At 48.9% G+C, this 12161-nt stretch overlaps 2 protein-coding genes across 2 annotated transcripts in view; both read left to right on the top strand.

The window, feature by feature from the left end:
* The window catches only part of CLU (clusterin), a 577758-nt gene that overhangs the window by 186846 nt on the left and 378751 nt on the right, over positions 1–12161 (top strand). The gene's annotated exons all lie outside the window — the stretch shown is intronic.
* CCDC25 (coiled-coil domain containing 25) overlaps positions 5135–12161 on the top strand; it is a 37490-nt gene continuing 30463 nt past the window's right edge. The window contains exon 1 of the mRNA XM_063441970.1: positions 5135–5247. The gene's annotated coding sequence lies outside the window, so the exon portion shown is untranslated. The remainder of the gene's footprint in view (positions 5248–12161) is intronic.

Below are 12161 nucleotides of genomic sequence, written 5' to 3'. Positions count from 1 at the left end.
GCCCCGGGGAGACCCGTGACAACCTTGTCCCTATACACCTGAAGCGTGGGGTCTGTTGCAACTTCAGCTACAAATTCATTAGGGGGGGCCCAGGGGACACATTCTAGAGGGGGGGTAGGGTTGCTTACCTGGACCTCCGGCAGTGTGTTGTGGTCCTGGGTGCGGGCCTGTTGTCGGGTGACTACAGGGTTGACCTCCCCTGTGGTGGGCGACTGGGGCTCAAAAGCAGAAGTGAGCCTCCCCAGATCGTTTCCCAATAAAACCTCCGCCGGTAAATGCGGCATCAACCCCACCTCCACTTCCCCTGCCCCCGCTCCCCAATGTAAATGTACCCTTGCTGTAGGTAGCCGGTACACTGCTCCCCCAGCTACCCGGACGGCAACAGTTTTGTTCAGTTTTGCCTGATCTGAAATCAGGTGGCTCTGTACCAACGTGATGGTGGCTCCCGAATCTCGTAACCCCCGGACTGCTGTACCATTCAGATATACGGTCTGTCGATGGTGCCGTAGATTTTCCACATTGGCCTGGACAGGATCTGCCTCGTGCAGTACCTCCCATTGTTCCACAGTGGTAATGGGGACTGCGGAACCATACGGGGTGGCAACTAGGTCCTGGTAGTGGTGGGCTGCGGCCGCCCTGGGTGGAGGTGGGCCTGGACGAATCCAGGTGGAACGGTCCCGCAGCTGTGGGCCTTTCCTTTTTATAATGTCCCCACTTCTGGCAGTGATGACAGGGGCCAGCGGTGGGTTGTCGGAACCGGGGCTGTGCAGCGGGTGGTGGTGGTGGTGGTCTCGGTGGAGCTGGGGTGTAGGTGGTTCCCCCGAATGTTTTAAAGGTTGCTTTTGGAGCTGCAGGTTTTTGCGGCCTGCGTGCATCCAGGTAGTCATCTGCTTTTCTAGCAGCCTCGGTGAGGGAAGTAGGGTTTCTGTCCCTTACCCATTCCTGGACCTCACTGGATACTCCCTCATAGAACTGCTCCATCAGCAACATCTGTATTACATCCTCCATAGAACGTGCCTTGCTAGCTTGCACCCACCCGAGTGCTGCCCCCTGTAATCGGCATGCCCACTCTGCGTGCGAGTCCTTCTCTGCTTTCTTTAGATCCCGGAATCTCCGCCGGTATGCCTCGGGTGTTATAGCATACCTGGCGAGTATAATTTCTTTTACTTTACTGTAATTCCTTATTTCGTCATTAGGTACAGTCCGATATGCCTCTGCTGCCCTCCCGGTTAACCTTCCGGCCAAAATAGGTACCCAGTCCTCTGTGTTGATTTTATGCAGTGCGCACAGTCTCTCAAAGTCTTGCAGGAAAGCGTCTATATCTTCCTCTGCCTCCACATATGTTTTAAAAGCCTGGTACGGTATTTTAGGCTTACCTTCCTGTGGCACACTACTTGCAGAGCTTTGTTCTGGAACGGTTGTCGTCTGTGTCCTTAGGACGAATTCTTGTACTTCGGACACTGTCCTGGTAATAATCTCTGCTGGGGGGGTTTCCCCATAAAGAGATAGCCTGAACTGGACCTGCCTCTGGAATTCCGATTCTTGTGGTGTTCCTCCCAGCTCCCTCTGTGCCGGAACTGAATCGCCCTCCATTCTGTACTCTGCCATGAGTTCTGTAACAAGTACTGCTTTCTTCTTATTGCTGGCTTGTATACCCCTTGCCTCTAGGAGGTCCTTTAGCGTGGAGCGTTTTAGCGCAGAAAAATCAATCTCCATCCGTACTCCATTTACGCTTGTTCCTCTGTGAGTTTGGATCCCAGCGCTGCCAACCAATGTAGCGGAGAGCCGATCTTGCACAGCTATTCTCCACTAGAGATCCCAGTGAGGCTCAGGAACAAGGTGATGATAAGTCCGCAGGCAAGGTTTCTAGCAGGTAGAGTAATACAGCAATATCCCTATCGCAATCCCAATAACTGGACAACACACAGTTTCAGGAGTAAAACTCACAAGCTTTATTCCACAGTTCCTTATAAAGCCCTCTCCCATGCAAGAGAGGAGGTTCTATCACTTAAGACATTATCCAATCTACAAACCGTAACCTCCCACAGGTCTCCTCCCCTCCTCTAGCATCATAATCCTCTTATCCTGTACATAGTTTTCCCCAAGTTTTGGATGTACCCTAAATACTTGGGGTACATCCATAAATCCGATATCTCCAGATAGCCCTAGTCTGGAGGACCAACATATTTAAAAATCAGCCTACTCGGATAACGCATTCGGGAGTTATGAGACTTTAAAGTTTGGACCGACCGCAGGGGTAAAGTATCCGAAAACAGTTCCATGCATTTTGGCCCTGCGGTCGGCCACAAACAGGCGAATATAAACGGGTGAAGTATTGCTGTTAAGTGGCCTGACGGGGATTCGGATGAATCCCCTAGTTCGTGGGGTCCTTTCTACCGAACGGCAGGCCGTTCGGTAGTTTCCCCACGAAGTATTAGGAGTCTGGAGGTCTCAGCGGTGGTTGCCTAGTCAAGTGTCCGATTTCGGTTCCAGACACTCGACGGCAAAACACCGCTGTTCGGCAGGTTAAGATGGCCGCCGCCACGTGTTTGTATCCCGAATGGCGGCCACCCAGAGGACAAAGACCCCACTGCACGAATAGGTAATTACCTGTTTGCAACATTGTTGCAAACGGTAATTGAAGGCACACTTCAATTACACAGGGTGGTCTGGTTGTTCGGTAGTTTCATTCCCTTGTTTTATTTTGACTGATTCTACCGAACAACCAGAGGAATACAGTTCTTTACATACATTCAACTGCCAGTATAACCGGATACCATGATTTCTATACATGTTCACATACATTAAACCAGAAATATGACCAAATACAATTATTCCCATACATGTGGTAGGACAGCCCGGTATTAATCCGCTACAGTGTGTGTGTGTGTGATTCCCCTCCCGGCCAGCAGGTGGCAGTGTGTGTGATTCCTCTCCCGGCCAGCAGGTGGCAGTGTGTGTGATTCCTCTCCAGGCCAGCAGGTGGCAGTGTGTGTGATTCCTCTCCCGGCCAGCAGGTGGCAGTGTGTGTGTGTGTGTGTGATTCCCCTCCCGGCCAGCAGGTGACAGTGTGTGTGTGTGTGTGTGATTCCCCTCCCGGCCAGCAGGTGGCAGTGTGTGTGTGTGTGTGTGATTCCTCTCCCAGCCAGCAGGTGGCGTGTGTGTGTGATTCCTCTCCCAGCCAGCAGGTGGCGTGTGTGTGTGTGTGATTCCTCTCCCGGCCAGCAGGTGGGAGTGTGTGTGTGTGATTCCCCTCCCGGCCAGCAGGTGGCAGTGTGTGTGATTCCCCTCCCGGCCAGCAGGTGGCAGTGTGTGTGTGTGTGTGTGTGTGTGATTCCTCTCCCGGCCAGCAGGTGGCAGTGTGTGTGTGTGATTCCTCTCCCGGCCAGCAGGTGGCAGTGTGTGTGTGTGATTCCTCTCCCGGCCAGCAGGTGGCAGTGTGTGTGTGTGATTCCTCTCCCGGCCAGCAGGTGGCAGTGTGTGTGTGTGATTCCCCTCCCGGCCAGCAGGTGGCAGTGTGTGTGATTCCTCTCCCGGCCAGCAGGTGTGTGTGATTCCTCTCCCGGCCAGCAGGTGGCAGTGTGTGTGATTCCCCTCCCGGCCAGCAGGTGGCAGTGTGTGTGATTCCCCTCCCGGCCAGCAGGTGGCAGTGTGCGTGATTCCCCTCCCGGCCAGCAGGTGGCAGTGTGTGTGATTCCCCTCCCGGCCAGCAGGTGGCAGTGTGTGTGATTCCCCTCCCGGCCAGCAGGTGGCAGTGTTTGTGTAATTCCCCTCTCAGCCAGCAGGTGGCAGTGTGTGTGTATAATTCCACTCTCAGCCAGCAGGTGGCAGTGTGTGTGTGATTCCCCTTCCGGCCAGCAGGTGGCAGTGTGTGTGTGTGATTCCCATCCCGGCCAGCAGGTGGCAGTGTGTGTGTGTGATTCCTCTCCCGGCCAGCAGGTGGCAGTGTGTGTGTGTGATTCCTCTCCCGGCAAGCAGGTGGCAGTGTGTGTGTGTGTGATTCCCCTCCCGGCCAGCAGGTGGCAGTGTGTGTGATTCCTCTCCCGGCCAGCAGGTGTGTGTGATTCCTCTCCCGGCCAGCAGGTGGCAGTGTGTGTGATTCCCCTCCCGGCCAGCAGGTGGCAGTGTGTGTGATTCCCCTCCCGGCCAGCAGGTGGCAGTGTGTGTGATTCCCCTCCCGGCCAGCAGGTGGCAGTGTGTGTGATTCCCCTCCCGGCCAGCAGGTGGCAGTGTGTGTGTAATTCCCCTCTCAGCCAGCAGGTGGCAGTGTGTGTGTATAATTCCACTCTCAGCCAGCAGGTGGCAGTGTGTGTGTGATTCCCCTTCCGGCCAGCAGGTGGCAGTGTGTGTGTGTGTGTGATTCCCATCCCGGCCAGCAGGTGGCAGTGTGTGTGTGTGATTCCCATCCCGGCCAGCAGGTGGCAGTGTGTGTGTGATTCCCATCCCGGCCAGCAGGTGGCAGTGTGTGTGTGTGATTCCCATCCCGGCCAGCAGGTGGCAGTGTGTGTGTGTGATTCCCCTCCCGGCCAGCAGGTGGCAGTGTGTGTGTGATTCCCCTCCCGGCCAGCAGGTGGCAGTGTGTGTGTGATTCCCCTCCCGGCCAGCAGGTGGCAGTGTGTGTGTGTGATTCCCCTCCCGGCCAGCAGGTGGCAGTGTGTGTGTGTGTGTTTCCCCTCCCGGCCAGCAGGTGGCAGTGTGTGTGTGTGATTCCCCTCCCGGCCAGCAGGTGGCAGTGTGTGTGTGTGATTCCCCTCCCGGCCAGCAGGTGGCAGTGTGTGTGTGATTCCCCTCCCGGCCAGCAGGTGGCAGTGTGTGTGTGTGATTCCCCTCCCGGCCAGCAGGTGGCAGTGTGTGTGTGTGATTCCCCTCCCGGCCAGGAGGTGGCAGTGTGTGTGTGTGATTCCCCTCCCGGGCAGCAGGTGGCAGTGTGTGTGTGATTCCCCTCCCGGCCAGCAGGTGGCAGTGTGTGTGTGTGTGTGATTCCCCTCCCGGCCAGCAGGTGGCAGTGCGTGTAATTGATTCCCCTCCCGGCCAGCAGGTGGCAGTGTGTGTGTGATTCCCCTCCCGGCCAGCAGGTGGTGGTAGAGAGCTGTAGCCGCTCTGGCCGGTTATTCCGAGTCTCTCTGGTCTTCCTGCCTGGGTTCACTTCCGGTGTTGTAGCCGGTTCTCTCCTCGGGCTCAGACTGTCACTTCCGGCCGACCGGGACTGAGAGAGAAACAACCACCCGGGGGCTGCCTGAGAGTCATGTGAGTCACAACCAGCCGGCTCCCTGTATAACACACTATATCCCTGTATAACACACACTATATCCCTGTATAACACACACTATATCCCTGTATAACACACACTATATCCCTGTATAACACACACTATATCCCTGTATAACACACACTATATCCCTGTATAACACACACTATATCCCTGTATAACACACACTGTATCCCTGTATAACACACACTGTATCCCTGTATAACACACACTGTATCCCTGTATAACACACACTATATCTCTGTATAACACACACTATATCCCTGTATAACACACACTATATCCCTGTATAACACACACTATATCCCTGTATAACACACACTATATCCCTGTATAACACACACACTATATCCCTGTATAACACACACACTATATCCCTGTATAACACACACACTATATCCCTGTATAACACACACTATATCCCTGTATAACACACACTGTATCCCTGTATAACACACACTGTATCCCTGTATAACACACACTATATCTCTGTATAACACACACTATATCCCTGTATAACACACACTATATCCCTGTATAACACACACTGTATCCCTGTATAACACACACTATATCCCTGTATAACACACACTGTATCCCTGTATAACACACACTATATCCCTGTATAACACACACTATATCTCTGTATAACACACACTATATCCCTGTATAACACACACTATATCCCTGTATAACACACACACTATATCCCTGTATAACACACACACTATATCCCTGTATAACACACACAATATCCCTGTATAACACACTATATCCCTGTATAACACACTATATCTCTGTATAACACACACTATATCCCTGTATAACACACACTATATCCCTGTATAACACACACTATATCCCTGTATAACACACACTATATCCCTGTATAACACACCCTATATCCCTGTATAACACACACTATATCCCTGTATAACACACACTATATCCCTGTATAACACACACTATATCCCTGTATAACACACACTATCCCTGTATAACACACTATCCCTGTATAACACACTATATCCCTGTATAACACACTATCCCTGTATAACACACTATATCCCTGTATAACACACACTATATCCCTGTATAACACACACTATATCCCTGTATAACACACACTATATCCCTGTATAACACACACTATATCCCTGTATAACACACTATATCCCTGTATAACACACACTATATCCCTGTATAACACACACTATATCCCTGTATAACACACACTATATCCCTGTATAACACACCCTATATCCCTGTATAACACACCCTATATCCCTGTATAACACACCCTATATCCCTGTATAACACACACTATATCCCTGTATAACACACACTATATCCCTGTATAACACACACTATATCCCTGTATAACACACACTATATCCCTGTATAACACACACTATATCCCTGTATAACACACACTATATCCCTGTATAACACACACTATATCCCTGTATAACACACACTATATCCCTGTATAACACACACTATATCCCTGTATAACACACACTATATCCCTGTATAACACACACTATATCCCTGTATAACACACTATATCCCTGTATAACACACACTATATCCCTGTACAACACACACACTATATCCCTGTATAACACACACTATATCCCTGTATAACACACACTATATCCCTGTATAACACACACTATATCCCTGTATAACACACACTATATCTCTGTATAACACACACTATATCCCTGTATAACACACACTATATCCCTGTATAACACACACTATATCCCTGTATAACACACACACTATATCCCTGTATAACACACACTATATCCCTGTATAACACACACACTATATCCCTGTATAACACACTATATCCCTGTATAACACACTATATCTCTGTATAACACACACTATATCCCTGTATAACACACACTATATCCCTGTATAACACACACTATATCCCTGTATAACACACCCTATATCCCTGTATAACACACCCTATATCCCTGTATAACACACACTATATCCCTGTATAACACACACTATCCCTGTATAACACACACTATCCCTGTATAACACACTATATCCCTGTATAACACACACTATATCCCTGTATAACACACACTATATCCCTGTATAACACACCCTATATCCCTGTATAACACACCCTATATCCCTGTATAACACACCCTATATCCCTGTATAACACACCCTATATCCCTGTATAACACACCCTATATCCCTGTATAACACACCCTATATCCCTGTATAACACACACTATATCCCTGTACAACACACACACTATATCCCTGTATAGCACACACTATATCCCTGTATAGCACACACTATATCCCTGTATAACACACACTATATCCCTGTATAACACACACTATATCCCTGTATAACACACACTATATCCCTGTATAACACACACTATATCCCTGTATAACACACACTATATCCCTGTACAACACACACTATATCCCTGTATAACACACACTATATCCCTGTATAACACACACTATCCCTGTATAACACACACTATATCCCTGTATAACACACACTATATCCCTGTATAACACACACTATATCCCTGTATAACACACACTATATCTCTGTATAACACACACTATATCTCTGTATAACACACACTATATCTCTGTATAACACACACTATATCCCTGTATAACACACACTATATCCCTGTATAACACACACTATATCTCTGTATAACACACACTATATCCCTGTATAACACACACTATATCTCTGTATAACACACACTATATCTCTGTATAACACACACTATATCCCTGTATAACACGCACTATATCCCTGTATAACACGCACTATATCCCTGTATAACACGCACTATATCCCTGTATAACACGCACTATATCCCTGTATAACACGCACTATATCCCTGTATAACACGCACTATATCCCTGTTTAACACACTATATCCCTGTATAACACACTATATCCCTGTATAACACACACTATATCCCTGTATAACACACACTATATCCCTGTATAACACACACACACTATATCCCTGTATAACACACACACACTATATCCCTGTATAACACACACACTATATCCCTGTATGACACAGACACACTATCCCTGTATGACACACACTATATCCCTGTATAACACACACTATATCTCTGTATAACACACACTATATCTCTGTATAACACGCACTATATCCCTGTATAACACGCACTATATCCCTGTATAACATGCACTATATCCCTGTATAACACGCACTCTATCCCTGTATAACACGCACTATATCCCTGTATAACACACTATATCCCTGTATAACACACACTATATCCCTGTATAACACACACTATATCCCTGTATAACACACACTATATCCCTGTATAACACACACTATATCCCTGTATAACACACACTATATCCCTGTATAACACACACTATATCCCTGTATAACACACACTATATCCCTGTATAACACACACTATATCCCTGTATAACACACACTATATCCCTGTATAACACACACTATATCCCTGTATAACACACACTATATCCCTGTATAACACACACTATATCCCTGTATAACACACACTATATCCCTGTATAACACACACTATATCCCTGTATAACACACACTATATCTCTGTATAACACACACTATATCTCTGTATAACACACACTATATCTCTGTATAACACACACTATATCTCTGTATAACACACACTATATCTCTGTATAACACACACTATATCTCTGTATAACACACACTATATCTCTGTATAACACACACTATATCTCTGTATAACACACACTATATCTCTGTATAACACACACTATATCTCTGTATAACACACACTATATCTCTGTATAACACACACTATATCCCTGTACAACACACTATATCTCTGTATAACACACACTATATCTCTGTATAACACACACTATATCCCTGTATAACACACACTATATCTCTGTATAACACACACTATATCTCTGTATAACACACACTATATCCCTGTATAACACACATTATATCTCTGTATAACGCACACTGTATCCCTGTATAACGCACACTGTATCCCTGTATAACGCACACTGTATCCCTGTATAACGCACACTGTATCCCTGTATAACGCACACTGTATCCCTGTATAACGCACACTGTATCCCTGTATAACGCACACTGTATCCCTGTATAACGCACACTGTATCCCTGTATAACGCACACTGTATCCCTGTATAACGCACACTGTATCCCTGTATAACGCACACTGTATCCCTGTATAACGCACACTGTATCCCTGTATAACGCACACTGTATCCCTGTATAACGCACACTGTATCCCTGTATAACGCACACTGTATCCCTGTATAACGCACACTGTATCCCTGTATAACGCACACTGTATCCCTGTATAACGCACACTGTATCCCTGTATAACGCACACTGTATCCCTGTATAACGCACACTGTATCCCTGTATAACGCACACTGTATCCCTGTATAACGCACACTGTATCCCTGTATAACGCACACTGTATCCCTGTATAACGCACACTGTATCCCTGTATAACGCACACTGTATCCCTGTATGTGCCTGTCTCTGGAAGGGAAGATCTACTGTGACGAGGTGCCCTTCGCCACTTTGTCCTGGAGAGGCCTGCTTGCCCGCCTCCTCCCCTGCGACTATGGTCCTGGACTATATTGCACTGCAAACCCTGTATTCAGGCATATGGACTTGTATTAGACTGTCTTTTTCCCTTTATCTATGCTGTAGGTTTGGACTGCTAATATAACCTAACAGCCAGGGGATTTAGGCGAATATAGTGCATGAGAATGCCATTACTGGAGAATACAGCCGTTCGCATGATTTCATGCGAATTCTTTGTGCTCTGAATAGGTGGCCGCCATTTCGGGACTTTTCCACGTGTTCGCGGCCATCTTGCGTGCGAACAGCGGTGTTTGCCTGTGAACGCATGGAACTGAAATCGGAAGCACAAACAGGCGAATACCGCTAAGACCTCCAGACATCCAGAATTACGCACGGAAACTACCGAACGACCGGCCGTTCGGTAGTTATACTTAACTTAGTATGGGGATTCTAGCGACCACAAAGATGCGAATGGATGGCAAGAATTTCGTCTATTTTACCGTGCGAACGGAGACCGACCGCAAGGCCAAAACTCATGGAACTATTTTCGGCTAGTTGGTCTGTGCGGTCGGTCAAAACTTTGGAGCCCTGTATCTCCCGAACCATCCATCCGAATGGGCTGATTTTTGGACAGACTGTTCCCCTGAACAAGGGCTATTTGGGGATACCAGGTTTAAAGCTGTACCCCCTGTTTTTGGGGTACATCCAGAACTTGGGTAAAATAATGTATGTTTTAATTGGGTTATGTGTTTATCTGAGGGGAGGAGACGTGGGGGTGTTACCATGCATGTGATTGGTCAATTTCATCCTCCCCCTGGGAGTGTCCTGTATGTACCTGATCCTAATAAAAAGCAGGCTGGGTGTTCCAGTCCTGAGACCTCTTCTGACCCTCAATACGTAGCCTTGTCTCGTTATTGGAGGGAACTGCTATATCACACTGGGGATTGCTATGCGCTGCATATTCCCCTGAGCTCTTAATCACTTAGCTCTTGTAAGAGCTTGTTCCGGATACGCTCTCCTGGAGGAGAGGTCTTCCCCACACGGTCCTGGAGGACAGAAGCCGATCCAGGGTGGGAGGAAGACGGCGCGGCTCCAGTTAAGCTACGGCGGTTGTGGAGCCTGCGGTGGTTGTGGTGTCGTCTGCAGTGCTTGGAGTCCTCTGAGAGCGCTAGGAGCATCCATCAACGGAGGGTACTCGGTCGGAGTACACGGAGCTCCGTTACATTGGTGGCAGCGGTGGGATGGCATCCTAGTGCGAGGAGAAGCAGCTCAGAGACACGTTTGGAGTTACAATTGAGGGCAACGCTAGCCATTGGGCAGCGCCCCTGGCTACAACAGGATGGCTTCCCTAGGGCGAGGAACAGCATCCTGGGAACACCCAGCCAAACTGGACTATTGGTATAGTCACGTACAGTTTGACGCTATGCTGAAGCGGCGGTTGGATATCTACGGGTCCCTTCTAACCGAGGAAATGGTACCAAGAATAAGGAGAGAACTGGCGGAGTATCTGCAGATGGAAGCCGAATATCGGGCAGTGAGGGCAAAGTATTCCGTCCCTGCGCCCCAACAACAGCGTGAGTTACAGGGGGCCGAAGGGGCCGTCCTTTCCCCCCAGCAGCCGTGTGTCCTACAGAGAGCAGAGACAGTTGGTCCCTCTCTACAGCAACAGGACCATGGTAAGGGAGTGGAGACAGGCAGTCTCCCTCTCCAGCGGCAGTGTGTACCCCAGGGGGCCGAAGGTGCCGTCCTTCCCCCCCAGCAGCAGTGTGTCCTACAGAGAGCAGAGACAGTTGGTCCCTCTCTACAGCAACAGGACAATGGTAAGGGAGTGGAGACAGGCGGTCTCCCTCTCCAGCGGCAGTGTGTACCCCAGGGGGCCGAAGGTGCCGTCCTTCCCCCCCCAGCAGCAGTATGTCCTACAGAGAGCAGAGACAGTTGGTCCCTCTCTACAGCAACAGGACCATGGTAAGGGAGCGGAGACAGGCGGTCTCCCTCTCCAGCGGCAGTGTGTACCCCAGGGGGCCGAAGGTGCCGTTCTTCCCCCCCAGCAGCAGTGTGTCCTACAGAGAGCAGAGACAGTTGGTCCCTCTCTACAGCAACAGGACCATGGTAAGGGAGTGGAGACAGGCGGTCTCCCTCTCCAGCGGCAGCCTGTGTTTCCAGGAGAGGAGCACAGCACCCCCTCTCCCCAGCGGCAGCTTCCCCCAACAAGGGGAGACACCAATCCTCCAGACGGCGCAGAT

This window comes from Pelobates fuscus, chromosome 2 (genome assembly GCF_036172605.1).
Source record: "Pelobates fuscus isolate aPelFus1 chromosome 2, aPelFus1.pri, whole genome shotgun sequence".
NCBI lineage: Eukaryota > Metazoa > Chordata > Amphibia > Anura > Pelobatidae > Pelobates > Pelobates fuscus.
Note: the sequence above shows the minus strand (reverse complement) of the source record. Positions and strands in the feature narration are given on the sequence as shown.